Source organism: Musca autumnalis, unplaced genomic scaffold (assembly GCF_047663935.1).
Source record: "Musca autumnalis isolate F117 unplaced genomic scaffold, ASM4766393v1 scaffold_4, whole genome shotgun sequence".
Classification (NCBI taxonomy): domain Eukaryota; kingdom Metazoa; phylum Arthropoda; class Insecta; order Diptera; family Muscidae; genus Musca; species Musca autumnalis.
The window spans coordinates 144424463-144443811 of NW_027411977.1; positions in this window are offsets into that span (position 1 = coordinate 144424463).

Consider the following 19349-nt stretch of genomic DNA (forward strand, 5'->3'; position numbering starts at 1 on the left):
AGAGGGCATATTAAAATCGCCCAGAACCAAAATTCGATCGGTTTCATTCATATTTCCAACGATTGAACTGATTGCGGATATATGTTTTTTATATATGTCAAGTTGAGAAGAAGGAGGAATATAGGAACAAGTTATAAATAATTTAAAATTGCCTAGTTCAATGGATATACTTAAAAATTCAATATCAGGAATATTATTTATTTCAATTAAATTAGTGGAATAAGAGGAGTCAACTGCAATAAGGACTCCACCACCTTTTTTAGCAACACGATCATTTCTGAATATTTGATATTTCGGACATAAAACTTCACTATTTAATACAGCTTTTTTTAACCAAGTTTCAGATAAAACAATTACATCATAATTAAAACCGAAGCTATCAGTATATAAGCGAGTTAATTTTGTATTTAAACCCCTTACATTCTGATAGCATATAGAAATAGAATTTTTTAGTTTTTTGAAACTGTAGCTGTTCGCGGAGGCAAATGTGCTAACTTGTCGTTTCTTTCCACAAATTCTTTTATAAAAGCATTTACAGGCCAAAATTCTCCCGATATAATTTGATTAAATATTGACTGATTAGTAACAATCCTGAAAGAAGATCTACTTTCGGAAAATGCTGAACGAAGCTTGTAACATTTAAGAAAGTAATCTCCTTGAATACTTGATCTTATATAATCATAAATTTCGTCAGCCGTCGTTTCGGGAGGGAACCTTGACGCAAATACCATTTTCATAGCTGGAGGCATAGATAATGATCTTTGCACAGGTTGTTGGGTATGGCCTACATTGGCAGATGAGCCCCTTGAAGAGACAACAGGCAAGGATGTTGCCAACTCCTGAATACCTTGAGCAGATTGTGAGGTCTTTTCAAGACTAGCACCACCAGTACTCATTAACTCAGGAGATGCTACAACCTCCTTTAACTGCTTGCTTACTTCCAAAGGCTTATCCATCACAACATTGGCGTATAACTGAGCACGACCAGATTCAGTTGTATCAGAAATATTAACTGGATCCGATTGTACTACAGTATCCCGAGAAACACTAGGTTTACGACTAGAAACAGTTTTACCTGTACTCTTTTTCGTCGACCTTTTGCGTTTCTGCCGATAACCGATGGTGACGATGCAAATTCGTCCAAATCCGGATATTTGCTAAACAAATTTGAAACTTTATCAAAACGGGAACAAATTATGGAAAGTTCCCCTTTAATTGAAACTAGTTCGGAATGTAGATTCTTTGCAAAATTGTAAAAATCAGCAGAGATTTTTCTACAATTGGGACAGCACCAACGAATTCCATCATTTTCTTTAATTATGTCAGTAACTATTACTCTCATACGAGCACACTTACAATGCCATTGATCTAAACAAAACCAACATGTAACACAAACTTCACTATCATCACGAATATTACATATTTCGTATGAACAGACCATGTTAACTATATTTCAGTTTACTAATAAGTAGACATCGGATTTTTGCATGTTTTTTATTTCTCATCCGATTGGACTCAAATTTTGGATCTAGGCGTTTTGAGGGTCAATTTTTCGATATTTGGGGTCATATCAAAAATATGCAAAAAATATGCAAAAAATATGCAAAATATATGCAAAAAATATGCAAAAAATATGCCAAAAAATATGCAAAATATGCAAAAAATATGCAAAATATGCAAAAAATATGCAAAATATGCAAAAAATATGCAAAATATGCAAAAAATATGCAGAATATGCAAAAAATATGCAAAATATGCAAACAGTTTTTGGTCGAAAATCGTCAAAAAAGTCGTAAAATTTACAATTAAAGTTGGAAAAAATCATCAAAAAAACTTTAAAGTGTCCTAAATTAAGACTGTTGGCCATTTAACGTCGATTTGTTAGCAGGTTTTTGTGTTATTGATACCTCTTACGACGGTGTGGTGTAGGGTATATGGTATTGTAATACTATTTTTATTGTTAAACTAAGCAAAAATATAAAATTTGATAAAATATCAATCATTTTATGTAAATTTAATATTTTCTTTGTCTTAATTTGTAGCTTTAGGCTGGTTTTAACTCAAAGGGAAGAAATCGATGTCGGATTTTTTTAGGCGGGGGTGCCGCCTAAACTGTTTACTTAGATTAGATTTTAGATAGATTTAAGATTAAGATTGCCAATTGAGCACCATTGGAATAAGTTAACACGTGCTACTGGAGCCTCGAAGTTATGAAAATCTCGTCTCTCTCGGCGACCCATATCTGTGGAACGGTTAAAGCTATTTGACAGTATTATGCATCAAATTAAAGGCCATTCTGTTTATTTTATATTCAAAAACAAAATGCGTAAGTATTACTGAATTCGAGATAGAAAGCCAGTTCCCGATTAACGTGACTACGTACGCCTTAGGGCGAAAAATAAGCATATCTGGGTATACCCGACTACTTGGAGAACGCATTGTTTTAGTTGTTCGTCCTTTGTAATTAATTGGTTGTAATCTGTGGTGAGCTCGACTCGGAGTTAATGTGACTTTTTTATGAATTTCGAACAGTTGTTTTTTTGTAAGTTTGGGTCGAATATTTCCGGAGAAGTTTCCATCTTCGCTTTGTTAAGATTTTTGTCGCCATTTGACTCTTTACGGTGGTTTGCACTGTCGGATCAAACAATGCCAAGCCAACAAGTTCAGGACTAAGATACCACAGGTGATTTATCATTTTTTATTTCCTTTTTCTGTCTATGTTTTCGTATTTCAATAGATTTTCAAAGAGGTCTAGGTCTTCTTTTGATGCTAAACGCTTCGTAGAATCTGAAGAACCGTCTGTCCCGAAAATAATCAAGCGCAGCTTCAACAAAAACTCCAAATCATGAAATTGTCATTGCTGCTGGATCCCTGTAAAGTGTCCTATAGGAACGTTAGTCATATCATTTTTTCTACAGTAGAAGCTCTCGGAGAGGACCCCAACAAATATATGATCTTTAGAAGCTTTATCCGTTTATTCCGGAGAATAAACAGCGAAAAATACTAGCAACAACTTCAAGGAAGATACCCCAAAACAAGGCTATTTGCGTGCACTGGCATGGAAAACTATTACCAGGTATTCCCAAAACAGTGCAGAAAGAACGGGTTGCTGTTCTGGTATCATCTGGTATGGGGGTAAAGAACAACTGTTGGGCGATCCTGAAACTGTCAGTAGCTCAGGGGAGAAACAAGACTTAGCAGTGTACGAATGCTTAGAATAATGGGGTTTTACCAGCTTGAGCAGATATTAAGTCGAGAGCTTCTGTACCTGCGTACAGATTTATAAGAAGTATTGTTGAGAGGGATTTTTGACTGCAAGTTTGGCAGCACATCCGGACATCAAACAAACATATTCACGCGATTTCTATAAGAATAGTCTGCGATTGACAAATCCAAGTTCGATGTAGGCGAGAATGTTTTTAAACTACTTCCTAGCTGACTTCTCAAGAACAAGAGGTCGTAGAAGCACTTTGTGTTTTCATCTTTCGATATTTTGATATTTATTTTGTATTGTTTATTTTTTTATTTTTTTTTTTGTATCAAAGGACAACAACTGAGTGTTATAAATGAGAGTGTGGGTTATAGATTTTACAAAACCTATAATGAACAAGATAATGGTTGTGTAGATATAATATTGGATGGATCGGGTAAACATAATCAATAGGTTGAAAAGGATTAGAGACAATAGATTGAGTTTAATACAACAAATAGAGAAAGCGAAATTCAGAAATATGTTTTAGGTCCAAAAAAGACCTAAACCGCATTGAAGATTTATTGAAATACGAAACAAATATCAGATAAAGGAAATAACAAAATGATATATCATCTGTGGTATCTTAGTCCTGAATTTGTTGGCCTGATCTGATAGTTCAAACCACCGTAAAGAGCCAAATGCGACAAAAATCTTAACAAAGCAAGCAGAAGAAGATGGAAAAAACCAAACTAATGGTACGGTTACACTACAGTTTTTTTGCCGGGTTAACCCACTTCGAGAGGATTTATTTGGCGTTTGCGCTATGGAATTGACATTTGAAATCCAAACCCACTGGGTTAATCCGGCTAAGTGTAACCGGGGTATAACAAAAGAACAACTGCCGAAATTTCCAGAAAAAGTCTACCAGGCGTAATTACAGGGTATACTTACTTGTTGTTCAAGAGATTAAGCATTAACTCCGAATTTCTTGAAAAAGATCCTGTAACTTGACCGCAGAACATCAATTACCAGGAAGGGTAAAGGATGTTAAACAACTTGAAAGTTGTAAACGACATAGCAGAACAAGGAGTCGAGTTCATCAGCAAGTAGTCAACTTTACCCAGAGGTCTCCAAAATCACATTATGTCAGCCCCTTAAATAAATTTAGATATGAACAAAATGTAAAAGACATTTGTTTTCATTCCCAAAAATTGATAATATGGGAAGAAATAAAAAATAATTTAAAAAATTAAGCTACAATGTTTTATTTATAAAAGCACTTAAAACTAGAACATAATTTTTAATGATGTATTCTCTCAAATTAAACGCTGGTGGCCGTTTAATATTGCCACAATTTTTAATTAAGATTTAATCATTAAAAAATATTTTCTAGTTTTAAGTGCATTTGTAAAGAAAAAACACTGTAACTTATTTTTTTAACTACTTTTTATTTTTAACTTTTCAGCATTTAATTTTTTTTGACCACTGGGAACCTCATAACAAAATTATAGCCAATTTAGGCCGAAAATGTAAATAAAAACTTTAAAATACCTGAAATCGTGCTGTACCGTTATATAGGGGCTATACCAAAACCTTGACCTGAGTCCAACATTTTTAGTGAGGAAGTTTCTGTACCATTGGGAACCCCAAATGCCAAGTTATAGCCAATTCGGCCTAAAAATTTAACCAGAATCCTTAAAATACTTTAAATCGGGTGGTACCGCTATATGGGGGCTCTAAGAAAAAAGTGGACCCATATTGGTTTTGGATTCATATTCATGTATTGTCATGCAAGTCTGAAAAGTGTGCAAAGTTTTAGTTCGATTGGTCAACTACAACTGTGTGGAAAATAAGTTACTAGATTTGAACTAAACAGACACAAAAGCAAGTTAAATTAAACACTGTAAAAAGGGTTTTTTTCACAATAGACTCCATTTTCACCCTAAGGCGTTTTCGGGACATTGGCTTTATTATCTTGAATCCAGTATTACTTACGAATTTTGTTGTTCGACAAGAAATATTAAGAATAGTATGGCATTTAATTTAATGCATAACACGGGCAAATAGTTTTAACCGTTTTATAGATATGGGTAGCTGAAGTCGTCAAATAGCCAAAAAGTCGAGATTTTCATAACTACGAGGACCAAGTGGCATGTGTTAACATATTCCAAAGGGGCTCAAACTTTAACAATCTTAAAATCTAACCGAACTAAACACTTTAGGGGAGTGCGGCATAAAAAATCCGACATCGATGTTTTCCCTTTGAGTTAAAAGCAGACTAATGCAACCAATTAAGACAAAGAAAATATTTAAATTTACATAAAATATTTGACAATCTAAAAAATTTTATATTTCTTAATAGGTTAATAATAAAGAAAATGGTATTACAATATACATATAACCATATTTTTAAATCCACACTGTGATAAGGGGTCTCAATAGCATAATATTCTGCTAAAAAAGCGACGTTAAACGGCCAATATTCTTAATTTAGGACACTTTGAAGTTGCTTTGATGATTTTTTCCAACTTTAATTGTCAATTTTACGACTTTTATGACGATTTTCGGCCAAAAACTGTTTGCATATTTTGCATATTTTTTGCATATTCTGCATATTTTTTGCATATTTTGCATTTTTTTTGCATATTTTGCATATTTTTTGCATATTTTGCATATTTTTTGCATATTTTGCATATTTTTTGCATATTTTGTGCATATGCAAAATATGCAAAATAAATACAAAATATGACCCTGCCATTGAATTTAGATTTCTTTGAAACGAATTTTGGTCCAATCAGAATCTTCGTATCTCTATTATTAAAAAATATGCAAATATGCAAAATCCGATGTCTACTAATAAGTTAAAATTTTTTGGAGATTTTGTAGCTGAATTTCTTAATCCTTTAATTAAAAAAAAAGCAATCTTTGGCAACTCTGTTTTGATATGATAACCAAGCTGTTACAACAACACAATAAGCTAATGTAACAGAATATATGCACAAAACGAAATAGCCAATTAGACAAATTCAACACAAAAAAAGCAGCTTATTAGCACAAATGTAATTAATAACACTTCACCAATTAGCACAATATTTAGACAATAAGTTATTTAATAATTTTAATAAACTTTTAATAACGTATACCCGCTAATTTAATTAAAAATTGAATTTTTTTAAAAAATGCACAGGGCACACAAAAATTTGACACTACAGCGAACAGGGTTGCCAGCCAATGTAATAACGATGTTTTAATCGCGGTTTTCTTGAAATGGCATTTTTGAATACAGTGCCCACTGTAGCTCGTAGATGGATGCTATGTGTTCGTGGGATTATTATATACATTTTTAGTTAAAATCGAAAATTTGATTTTGATAGTTCACTATTTTTTTTAAATGGATATTTGTTAATTCCGTTTCGCTAAAGGATAAGATTTTTAGGTTCTTAATGATACCACAAAAACATATGTTGATCGGTTTAGTCATTTTCTAGATACAGTGGGCACCGCAAACTGCTTTAGTAAAATCTGTGTTTCTAAGCGGCCATTTGTCAGAGCAATGTGCAATATTTTTAAACAAAAAAAAAAAAAAAAAAAAAAAAAAAAATCCGAAAGTAGCTCAAGGTCTGACCTTCAGGTTAATACAATCTACCAAAACTTTTAAAACTTTACAATCTACAAAAATTTGAAATAGCTTTTTTTCGTGCGCAAAAGTGGCTTTTAAGTTCTCAAGTTATTAGAACATCTGTCAAATATATTACGTAAATTCCCAAAACTCCTGTTTTAAATGCAAATGAAAAATGTTTTTCCTGTTTTGCATTGTATAAAACAAAGTTTTCTAATGAAACTGATCTAAATGATTTTTTTTTTAAGAAAAACGAAAGTTTATTTACAAAAATGCACGGTGTAGACCAATCAAAGCATACCCATGGTGTAAATCTACATTTCGTAAAAGTTTTAACAGTTCTTTGAATAGAAGCAAAATTAATTGTATACACAAAGTTTGCATCCTGAGGAACACAAAATGTTATATGGGTGAGGAATAAATGCCTTAAGGATACGATTTTTCCGCAATTCTTTACATAAATGGACAAAATACACAAATTTATTCATTAAAGACTTTGTCTGTAAAATCCATTGAATTTCCCAGTAAGTGCTCAATTTATGGGTAAATTCGGTCCAAGGACAGTAGCCTGTTTTTGGCTATCACCAAAGGATTTAGTTTTCGAACAGCCTTCAAAGTAGAAATATTTTATTGTCCTATTTTTGACACTCCTATGTATTTAACAAAATTGTTGAAGACGATTTTAATGATGGTGTAAACAGTAAATAATTAAAAAAAATTGTAACATTTCTGTTAATGAATTAACAGTTAGGAAGTCGCCAATGGTAAAAAACATAAAATATGGAGAAGATCAACTATTATTTTGAACGCAACTGTATACCGGGGCTATATATCCATGGTCCTGAAAATTTTGTTGGATGGCTTGATTGATCCGAACATTTCGTTGGGTGCCTTGATTGACTTGAAAATTTTGTTGAGTCGGCGTCGTTTTTGACTTTTTGAGATACAGGTGGTTTTTATGGTTTTCCGGTATGCTCTTTCTGAATTTTTGATCGGCTTTCTCCTATCTGCTCTAGTTTCCGAGATATCAACGCTTCGATGCCAAATTAAATTAAAAATTTACAAGTTTAAAAACACGTTTCAAAAATCAGAACTTTAATCTTCGATTCAGAAGTTTTTAATTTATTGAGGCACCTTGTTCCATATGGTGTACAATATTTCACATTTGTGTCATAAGTGTGGATATGGAACAAATCAACAAAAATTCTATTTTTAAAAAATTCTATAACTTTTATATTCCGATACATATTCCTCTATATTTTTGTAAATATGTTCTACATACTATTAGTAATAATTCAAGTCAAAAACATAAATATTTTCTTTAGTCAGCTCCACGCAAAACATTAAAATGCGATTATCTCAAAATACACAAATGGCGTATGGAACACTTAAGCATGACACCGACGATATGACGACTTAACTTGATTTTTGTTCCAATGCTTGAATGGAGGAACAAGTGGCTTGTGCAGATGTTTAATATATACGAATATACTACTATTTATACTATTTTGTTGTTGTATGTTTTGCTCATAGAAATTGGAATGTTGGTAAATACTTGGGAAGGTTAAAGATTAGGTTAGGATTGAGGACGCGTAGCTGTCGTTGTAGACAGTACTTCATATGGAGGCCTTTAGTGGAATTCTGTAACTCATTTTTTAAGATACCGACAAAACTTAAAATGCTTATAATTTTGGTAATTAACGAAATTTTTCGGTAAGTTAACAACCAAAATAAAGTCGTCGCTAAGTCCTGCCGATACCTATAGTGTTGTCAACTTTTATTTATACCTTTCATTCATAATTTTGCGTTTTAATTGTACCGATTTTTGTCGGTACCTCAAAAAAGTTCATTCTAATACATTGAAGATTTAGTTGTAGAGAGAGAGAGAGAGAGAGAGAGAGTGAGAGTGAGAGTTAGAGTCTTCCTGAGATTTATCGTGCTGTAGTAGTAGTTGTTGTTGTAACAGTGTTTTATTACAGAGTGAGGCAGAGAACATTTTTGGGTCTCTCTTGTGCTCTCAATGAGCGTAAATTTGTTGTTGTTCACAACGTGTTAGCATCTACACAGGCTGTGAGCGATAACAAATTTACGCTCACTTAGAGCACATAGGCTCTCTTGTGAGTCACAATGCCTCCTCCTGTTTTATTATATGTTTGTAAGTCCATTCTTCTGCTTAATCTGCTCTAGGTCTATCTCCAGTTTTAGGAACGTGGCTGCTTCGACGGGCTATAAGCCTGTGCCGCATGCTGGGCAGATGTTTTGCACGGTTTCATCGAACCTTGTCCTATAGGAATTCAGATGGCTGCACCATCCCTAACGTAGTTGAGTCAAAACTACTCCAACATATGGTGATTAACATGGTTTTTAACGGTAGCACTCGAGCAAGTACTTCAACGAAAGCTTGCCATTGTGTTGCTGTACTGGAAGAATCTTTGACTCCTCATGTAGATTGTCCACTGAAGACATGAGGAGTCAACCAGTTGCAGTTCTTAGGGCGGAATTCTGACAAGTTTTAATATTCTTCCATCGCGTTCCCTGATGCCGGATACAATGTTGAAACTTTTCAGATGATTTAAGCACTTGTTCCGTTTATGCTCACCGACCAGCCTGATAACTTCCAGTGTCAGCTCATTGACTATGTGGTCACAGGGGTTGGCACGAAGAAGCTCATCATGCTCAGTTGCTAGTCTCGTCGCCTCTGCTGGGATGTTTGGTCTCACTTCGGGTATTCGACCAACAGGTATATGGAGAGCGGCTGCAGCAATGATGGTCCCTCGGAACTTCCTTTCCGCTACCCAAACATCAGAAGGGTTGGGCAGATCTCTGAAACGGTGATTAGGGAATTCTCTGAAACTCGGTCAATTAGTCTGGCGAACTGTGACACTTTCCGCTAATTCTGGTTGGATTGTCCACATTAACCGTGTAAAACGTAGAGCTATAAATCTGCTCAGGCAGATTTATATACCCCTTTGGTCGTTTCCGAGGACCAAATGCCAAAACTCATGATGAGCATTAAAATCTCCCAAGACCAGACTTTTACGACCTTCCAAAAGCAGGCTAATCTTGGGCCTATAACCTGCAGTACAGATATATATCGGTGGTATGTATACGTTCTGCAACTCTATCTTAGTTGTTCACACCTGACTGCTAGCCTCTTACATTCCATGTACGTGTAATTAAAGCCAGATAGTTCTGTATTGAACAGACTGGTGCTATATGAAAGCTAATCCCCCACCTCCACTTCAGGTGCTATCCTTCCCAGTACGTTGTAACCATCATAACGCTGTAAGCTGCCGATGTTTAGCTTGGTCGAAATGCAGTTTTATTAATACGTAATCATTCACGGATGACACCTGTTCCCAGTGGTAGTCCCGATAGTCGTAGAATTGCAGCGATGGGCACTCTTGGTTTCCAAGAGCTAGTCTGGAGATTGGGATTCTGTTTACTGAGTACTGCTAGTATTCGTTCCGGGTCGAGAAGAGGCGATTGCATCCACGTTGACAACACCCTTCTATAGGGGATTTTATTCACACGGCAAAGGATTTTATTCACAAAATATTATTTTGATGAGTTTTGCACAGAGCCGCAATTATGGACCGATCGTCACGAAATTTTGTATGGAGGTCGGGTTCAGGCCAGAATAAATCCCTATTCTTATTGGTGATGATCGAGAAATATTTAGCGGGTGAAATGGACCAAAAAAAGAGAATTAATCAAAAACATAATATTTATTCAATTTTCTAGCTGCTCTGTAGGTTGCAATAATAGTCCGATCAACGCGAAATTTTATATAAGGTAAGAGTATATGACAGAGAAGAAGCTTGCAATTTGAGATGGCGATCACATAATAACTTTTGTGTGAAAATTGTGAACATTTTTAATATACAACTTATATCTTTATTCCTTGAAGATACATTCCGGACAAGTAAGCTACCCTTGGAAATGGAACGCTTGACCTTTCAATTGATGCCAGTTGTGTTGGTGTGCATGATCAGATAACAGAGTTACATCCCAATATTTTCAGTTATTCGTATATAGTGTAATCAGAAACTCGTTAGAGGTCGCAGTTTTACCCCAATAGTCACGAAAATTTTCACTGGGTAAGAGTTTAGGTCAAAGAAGATGCCTACAATTTTGAATGATAATCTGATATTATTTAGCGGGTGAAATGGACCATTACTTTTGTATGAAAAATATACAAATTTTATTTTTGGTCGATATTTTAATTCTTTGAGGACATATATCGGCAAAGTAGCCTACATACGGAAAAAACGATTGACCTTTCCCCTGATGCGATTTGCAATAAAGTGTTTGCTAGATAACAGTCCTACTGCTTAATATATAATGGGTTCTGTGTAGAGAGTCACATTTTCCTCCTATGCTATAAATTGTCTCTATCATTCCCAGTTTTTACATCATTGGATTTTTATACCCTACACCGCAATGTGGAAATATGGAGTTTTACAGTTCACAATTTTTTTTAAAAATGGATATTTATACCCTACTCCACTATGTGGAAAGGGTATTATAAGTTTGTTTTGGTAAAAATTCATGTAAAACCGCGAAATATTCTTCGGAGACCCCCAATGTGGTATACCAATCTTCATATCTCGACGAGATAAAGCGATTTTGAGATGTGTGTCCGTCCTTCCGTTCGTCCGACTGTCCATTATAAATTGTAATCAAACTCCAGGCCGCAATTGTGGACTGAACGTCACGAAATTTTGTATGGAGGTCGGGTTCAGACCAGAATAGATCCCTATTTTTATTGGTGATGATCGTGAAATAATTAGCGGGTGAAATGGACCAAAAACATAATTTTTATCTAATTTTGTAGCGGCTCTGTAGGTCACAATAATAGTCCGATCAACGCGAAATTTTAAACAAGGTAAGGGTATATGACGAAGAAGAAGCTTGCAATTTAAAGGGTTAAATGGACCACAACTTTTGTGTGGAAATTGGGAAAATTTGTAAAATACACCTTATATCTTTATTCTTGGAAGACATATTCCGGGTAAATAAGCTATACTTGGAAAATAAACTTTTGACCTTTCTATTGAAGCCAATTGTGTTGGTATACATGATAAGATAAGAGTGTTACAGCCTTATATATCCAATTATTTGGTTGTAGTGTAACAATAAACACGCTAAAAGTCGCAATTATATCTCAATAGTCACGAAATTTTGCACGAGGTAAGACTTTAGTTCGAAGAAGATGCCTACAATTTTGGATGATGATCTGATATTATTTAGCGGGTGAAATGGACCATTACTTTTGTATGAAAAATATATATGTACATTTTATATTTGGTCCATATTTTAATTTCTACATATAAAAAAAGAACGACTGACCTTTCCACTGATACAAATTGCAATAATGAGTTTGGTAGATAACGGGGCTACTGCCTAATATAAAGTGGGTTTTCTGTAGAGAAACACATTTTCCTCCCATGCTATAATTGGCTCTATCATGACAGAGAAATTCCCAGTTTGTGCATTATTGCGAATTACGTGGAACCCAGGCGTATTAATTGTCCAATTTGTATTTTTATACATAACACACCTGTTCAACAGAATGGTAGTAACTAAAAATTTTAACTTTTTATTTAGAAAATAAATTACCCTACCCACTGTATAAATCTGTCATTTCTTTGTCTATTCTTTCGTCAAAAATACCGGTATTTCACTTTTCATACTACTACTTATGTACAGTTTTTGTCTCTACTGAAAAATAGTTACTACCTTTTCGTTGAACAGATGCGATATAGGCGATAGGCACCCACTGACCTCCCCCTGGCGTATAATTTTGGGATTTATACATACAACAATTTACCGCCGAGTCCGAACGACGCACTGTGGGTGAAATCCAAATCTAGCGGGGAAAAATTAATATCTTTTAAACTGGTTAAGATAGACTATTGAAATTTTGATCATATGTTTTTTATGACCGTATGCCCCATGTTATGGAATATGGTCTATATTGGCCCACATTTTGGTGTAGATCCCATATAGCGGTACTGCCCGATTTTCGGCGTTTTGAATAACTTTGCTAAATTTTCTGTCCAAATCAACTCTATTTTGACATTTCGGATTCCCTGAGGTCAAAAAACTTCTCCACAAAAATTGGGGACATAGATCCACGTTTTGGTTTAGCCTCCATATATAGGTATTGTCCGATTTTACTTATTTTAAAGTTTTTAACAAATTTTTCTGACCGACTTAGCTGTATTTTGGCATTTAGGGTAACCAGTGGCCAAAAAAACTTCTCCCAAAAAAAGTGGAGGCATAGCTTCACGTTTTGGTATAGGTTCCATGTAATGATATCCAAACTAAACGACTTTTTTTACTTCAAAATAAAATGGCGATAAAATGAAGAGTTGCAAATAGTAGCAGTCGGAATTTTCGGAGTAATTACCTCGGAGTATGTATTTTAAGAAAAACAATATTCGGAAGTGATCCCCAGTTATCCCCGGTTAGTTGTACTTTATATAAGATACTTAAAGTCGAAAAGTTTTGTCTTAACAATTAAAGATTATTTTTTTGAATATTTACAACAGTAAATAATTAAGCAATCACATTCTTTTTAAAGCAGCACATCCAAACTGTTGTAAAAAATTCAATTATGCACTCTTTACTTTAATTTTTCCCACAATTTTTGACGATCAAAACAAATACCAAAAAGTCGATTTAGCAATCACGAATAAAAACTCCCAATGTATGTACCGCTATAACAGCCAACTACAATAAAATACAAATTTGTTTATTGTTTTCGGGTGCCGCAAGATGTTTAGAACAGGACGCCATTAATTATTTCCATATAACATAAGGTCAGTTCTCGGACTTTTGCTCCGCTAAGACACCACTTGTTGAGAAGTTTTTCATGGCTGATATACTCAGGAAATGTCGTCAACATTACTAAGATGTATTTTACCACCGTTGATCGATTCCACGGTCAGTAACTTACGGTGGGAAAATACCCCTCAGTAATGTTATCGAGATTTTCTGAGTATTTCAGTCATGTAAAACTTCTCTACAAGTGGTGGCTTAGGACACGCCACTCGGACTCGGCGATAAACTGAAGGTCCCATATCAGGAAATATGAATCGGGGTGTACTCATTGATATTAGAGAAGTCTCCTTTGTCCCTTATGGGATATTGGTGGAACAATTATTATATTATTATTTAAGCTTGATGTGATAAGGTGGCAGAATCCACAAAGTTATTTCTTACAATAAGTTTATTTGTTCCATAAATGAATTTTGATTTGCTGAAAGCTAATTCCCAGGGGTAGTGGTGTAGGGTATCACATGGTCGGTCCCGTCCGACTATATTCTTTGCTTACTTGTTTTCAATGTTTTTTTTTTTTATTTTTTTTTTTTATTTCAGTGGTTTAAAATTTTATTTCTTTTTATTTTGCTTTGACAAAGCGCGTAGTTTTCTTTTTTCCTTTTGTCTTGATTGTCAAATAAATGTCAAATCAGCAGTTTGGCAGATTTTCCACTTTTTACACAACGAAATTTGTCGAGCAGAAAGTAGTAAAAGAGAAAGCCATTTGGATCTATCTCCTCTCTCACTCTCTTAAAAATTGCTTCCAGTTTTACTACTTTTTGGGGTTAAGGAACGATTTCCGAGTTAAAAATGGTAAAACTGGTAAAACTTGAAGAAACTTTAATGTAAAGGAACAAATCTAATGTAACCCTATTCAGTCATACCACAGTTTATACAGTTGGACACTAAGCCCACCTTATTGTTATGTTTGTTGTCAAAAACATTATTGTGATTTAAAATACAAAGAAACTCAAATCACAATAATGTAAAATCTATTTATTTGTTGTCAAAAGTTGTTAACAGAACTCTGAATGGCCCACCTTCTATAGGTCTTGATTAAACGCTTTCGAATTTTCATGAGAAATTATAGAAATTAATTTTTGGTTTTAAAACGTATGTAACTTGGCGTTTACACAAGGCAGACTGTCTGCAAATACAACTCTGATTCACTAATACATACAAACATTTGGCTATTTGCCTCTGCACTGTCTGGTAATTTTCGTAGACAGTAAACATGGACATTTTTGAACAAATGAAAACAAATCTATTTCAAATAACAAAAAAGACAAAAGGACTGGGATGCAACAAAACAAAAACAAAATATGTGAACGGAAAACAAAAAGGAATCGACGATTTTCATTCATAATTTTACAACTGGTTTTGCAGTTGTCTGGACGCGTCACAAAGGCAAGTTTTGGGGTTTTGACAATCAATACATGTACTCAACTGTCCTGTCATGTGTAAACGCAGGGTTCAGGCCTGCGTACATAACCTGCCTTGCCTGGTTGCCTTGCTTTCCTGCTTCATTTTTGACATAACAAAAATAAAAGAATAAAGAAGGCCGAGGAAATTTCGAACTGGGTTGCCCTTTTCTTTTTTATTCTTTTATCAGAAGTAAGCAAGGTAAGCAGGCAAGGCAGCTTCTGTACGCAGGCCTTAACCTCTTCCATGCCCGAACAACGTGCCGCACACTATAACACTGCTTATAGATGCGGTACAACATTTGTTAATATGCGTGGTTTTTTTGATAAATTAAAAAAAATAACGCCCTAATAAACATGTGCTTTTTGATTTCAAAAACAAAAGATTGAGGACCTGTTTCACTATGTCGAAAGAAAATGAATGCTAACGAAAAACACCTAAACTTTGCTTTTCATGTAAATATTGACTTTGATTTTGCATCGAAACAACTACAAAATTTGAAAATCATATACGAGTTTAGTAGTTTTCCTTTCGTTTTCATTTTCGTTCGATATAGTGAAACAGGCTATGAAACACCTTCTCATGTTTCAATGATTTTTTAGCGACCTCAAACATTTTTGCACGAATTATACTTTCTGTGAGAAATTATCCATTTAGTGGAATGATATGGATACTTTCAAATTGAAAATGTAACGAATTTTCATTCATGTTTTTCAAAATATTCAATCAAATGTGAAAAATATAAATTCCAATAATTTATAGACGTGTTTTGTTTACATGTACTGGTGGCACTAACATTACAAACAAAAACAAATATCTATGTGGTTGTTCTTGAGTTGTATTTGTTGTGGTATTTACTCTATCTTCTTTTGAATAATACCCCAAAATAAAATAGTGCATCATCATAGAGACAAGAAAAATGCGATTTTTTTACTTCATAGGTATATGTACTTACTTCATAAAATTTAGTGTTATTCGGCACGTTTTTTGATAAATAAGGATTATTTATGTAAGGTTAGGATCCTTAAAACATATTCTACAACTTTTTATACGAAAATGCATGGTAGAACAATGTAAGGTAACAGCAATACCCAGCTGAATGAACTGGGCTGTAATGTTAGTGTCAGATTCCATACAACATTTTCTATTTTTATTTCTATATTCGATGTATATTAGGGATATATGTATATTTTTTGAGCAAAAATATATCATTCAGAAAAAACTATTTCCCGTAAAGACTTCTTCGTAGCAATGAAATTAACCTCTTCCAGGTCCGAACAACGTGCCGCACACTATAACACCGCTTATAGAAGCGGTACAATATTCGTTAATATGTGCTGTGTGACGTGTCCAAGGTTTTCAAAACACGATTTTTTTAAATTTATGAATCCTTTCTCGTCAAATACGGAAAACACGCAAGGACACTTTATCATTTCGCTGTATAAGGAAATAGAGCCAAATTGTGACTGCCGATTTTTTCTGCCGATTCCCTGAAATCCTTTATATAATTAACGAATCCCTGATTTTTAAAGGATTAAATACACAAGAATCTTAGAGGATCAAATATAAAATACGGATTTAACAATATAATTGCTGAACCAGATTTGTCAATTTTGTGAATAAAACCAGAGGCAACAAAAGGAATAATATCAATTAAGAGCACATCCCGCTAAAGCGGGAACCAAACTTTCCCAAATTACAATTTAATATCGAGAACATTCATTGAAGCGATTTTAAAATAAGAATGTTATCCACATTAATCTAACACTTTCCATTAATTAATGTGATACCTTATGGCTACGTAATAACAATATCATATAATAACCATACGACCCGCAGGTCCTTGGAGTTCCAGTTTTGAATTTTAATTTTAATTTTTTTTACTTATTGCAATTTCCACATACGAGCTATGCAAACTTAATCCTATCATTTAAACCTAATCGCAGGTAAAAGCATGAATCGCTCAAAGTCAACAGGCCTGAGGACAACGCGAAATTTTATTACATTACTTTTGCCTTAGCTCTCATCATTTGTTTTTAAATAATTCCTATTTAACTAGTGATTATTATCTTATACCAATTACATATTCGATTTGTGTAGAGATAATAGCCAGAAGTTGAATCACTTTTTTATTTTGTTTACAAGGATTCAATACTGTACTATTATCCCATAACTACTCAATTTTATATGAACTCTACTATTGTTTATTTGAGTTTAAAATATAAACACAATGAATTGTTAAGTGTTCATTTATCATTTGCGAAAGGTGAAGGTGTTTAAGTAAAGAGGTGTTTTAGGGCTGAAGACATATAATTCAGCATGGTAGGGTGGATAAGCTGATGCGGTGAAATAACATCTGCCACTGCTTATAAAGAAATATCATCATCTTCTTCTTTTCTTAATTCCTAGTTTCCACTATTATTTCCATTTCTATTCCTTCTTCTAAAAGAGCTACCTTATTTTACTTTTGTGATGACGAAACCGAGCCTACTTCTGAAGAAAAAAACTGCCCCAAGACTGAGCACGGCCGGGGCAAGGAGGTAGCCACTTCTGGAGGAAGTAGGGTCCGAGTGGTGGTTCGTTACAGCGGTATTTTGTTAAATTTGAAAAAAAATAAAGCCCTAGTAAACACGTGCTTCTTTGATTTTAAAAATGAAAGTTTGAAACATCTTCTCCTTTTTCAATGAATTTCTAGCGACCTCAAACATTTTTGCAAGAATTCTACTTTCTGTGAGAAATTATCCATTTAGTGCAGTGTTCACCAGCAACAACAAATTCAACCGCGTTTGTGTTGGGTACACACACGAGATTATATATCCCTCTCTAGATAAACATCGTGTGCGTTAATTCATTGCTAAAACAAAGAAGATGATCGGTGGTGAGAGCAACGTTCAAACTCACCACAATTGAGATTGTGTGTGTTCACACAGACACGGCTCGCGAGCCCAGTGGTGATTAACACTGAACTAGAGAGGGATAGATAATCTCGTGTGTGTGTCCAACACAAACGGAGCGGTTGCATTTGTAGTTGTTGGTGAACACTGATTTAGTGGAATGATGGATACTTTCAAATTGAAAAAGTAACGAATTTTCATTCATGTTTTTCAAAATATTCAATCAAATGTGAAAAAATATTAGTTTTGCAAATTCCAATAATTTATAGACATTTCCTTGTTTTGTTCTACCATGACGAAAATGTTAATTAAATTTACTAAGAAATAAAAGTGAAAGAAATTATCAATTGTTACACAGAAAGAGAGGAATTTAAAAATATCCCACATACATGTTTTTATCCATTTCATCCATAAAATATCCTATTCCCACGCTTTTCTATATTTTTAAACACGATGTATCAGCCAAGATCACCCATGTACGTTAACGTGACTACAGCAACAACATGCGTACTCGTTGTTCTCATTTGTCGTGGTTTAGCAACGGAAAGCCTTTCTCAGAGAGACTATTGCCGTTGATGTACACGCCTGCACGTTGTCGTAACAACAGAGAATAACAAACCCAAATGAGAGCCATGTTAACCATTGTTTAACAAAGGGACATTACTCTCCCAACAATTCTCTCTCATCTATTTTGGACACCAATGCTATTGCACAAAATATTTTGAGCACCACCGGTATAAATACTGCACAGTTTTCTCTTTTACATTTGCTTTAAAACAGACGTGACCAAAAAGAGAACAGCCCAAAATGTGAATGTATTCAAACTATTGGCAACTTATGACTGTGTGTTAGTGTGTTTTATGCACGCACGCTACAAAACAAAAACAAATCAAAACATTATCTCTTTTTCGTACGCTCTTTCTATGCATTCGGGTCGTATGTGTGTAAATTGACGAAAAACTTCGGCACCGCTGTGTCAAAGAAGAACACATTTGCTTTAAAACAGTGTTCACCAGCAACAGCAAATTCAACCGCTGCGTTTGTGTTGGGCACACACACGAGATTATCTATCCCTCTCTAGATCACAGCCGACCAAGAAGAGGGCACACAAAATTCTCAATATTTGCAACTTTTGACAGTGGGTTAGTAACGTTGTATGCACGCATGCTGCAAAACAAAAACAAATCAAAACATTTGTGTGCTCTTTCGTTGCGTTCGGGTCGTGTGTGTGTGAATTGCCGAAAAATTTCGTAACTTTAACAATATCAAAGCGCGACATTGCTCTAGATAAACATCGTGTGCGTTAATTCATTGCTAAAACAAAGAAGATGATCGGTGGTGAGAGCAACGTTCAAACTTACCACAATTGAGATTGCTCGCGAGCCCAATGGTG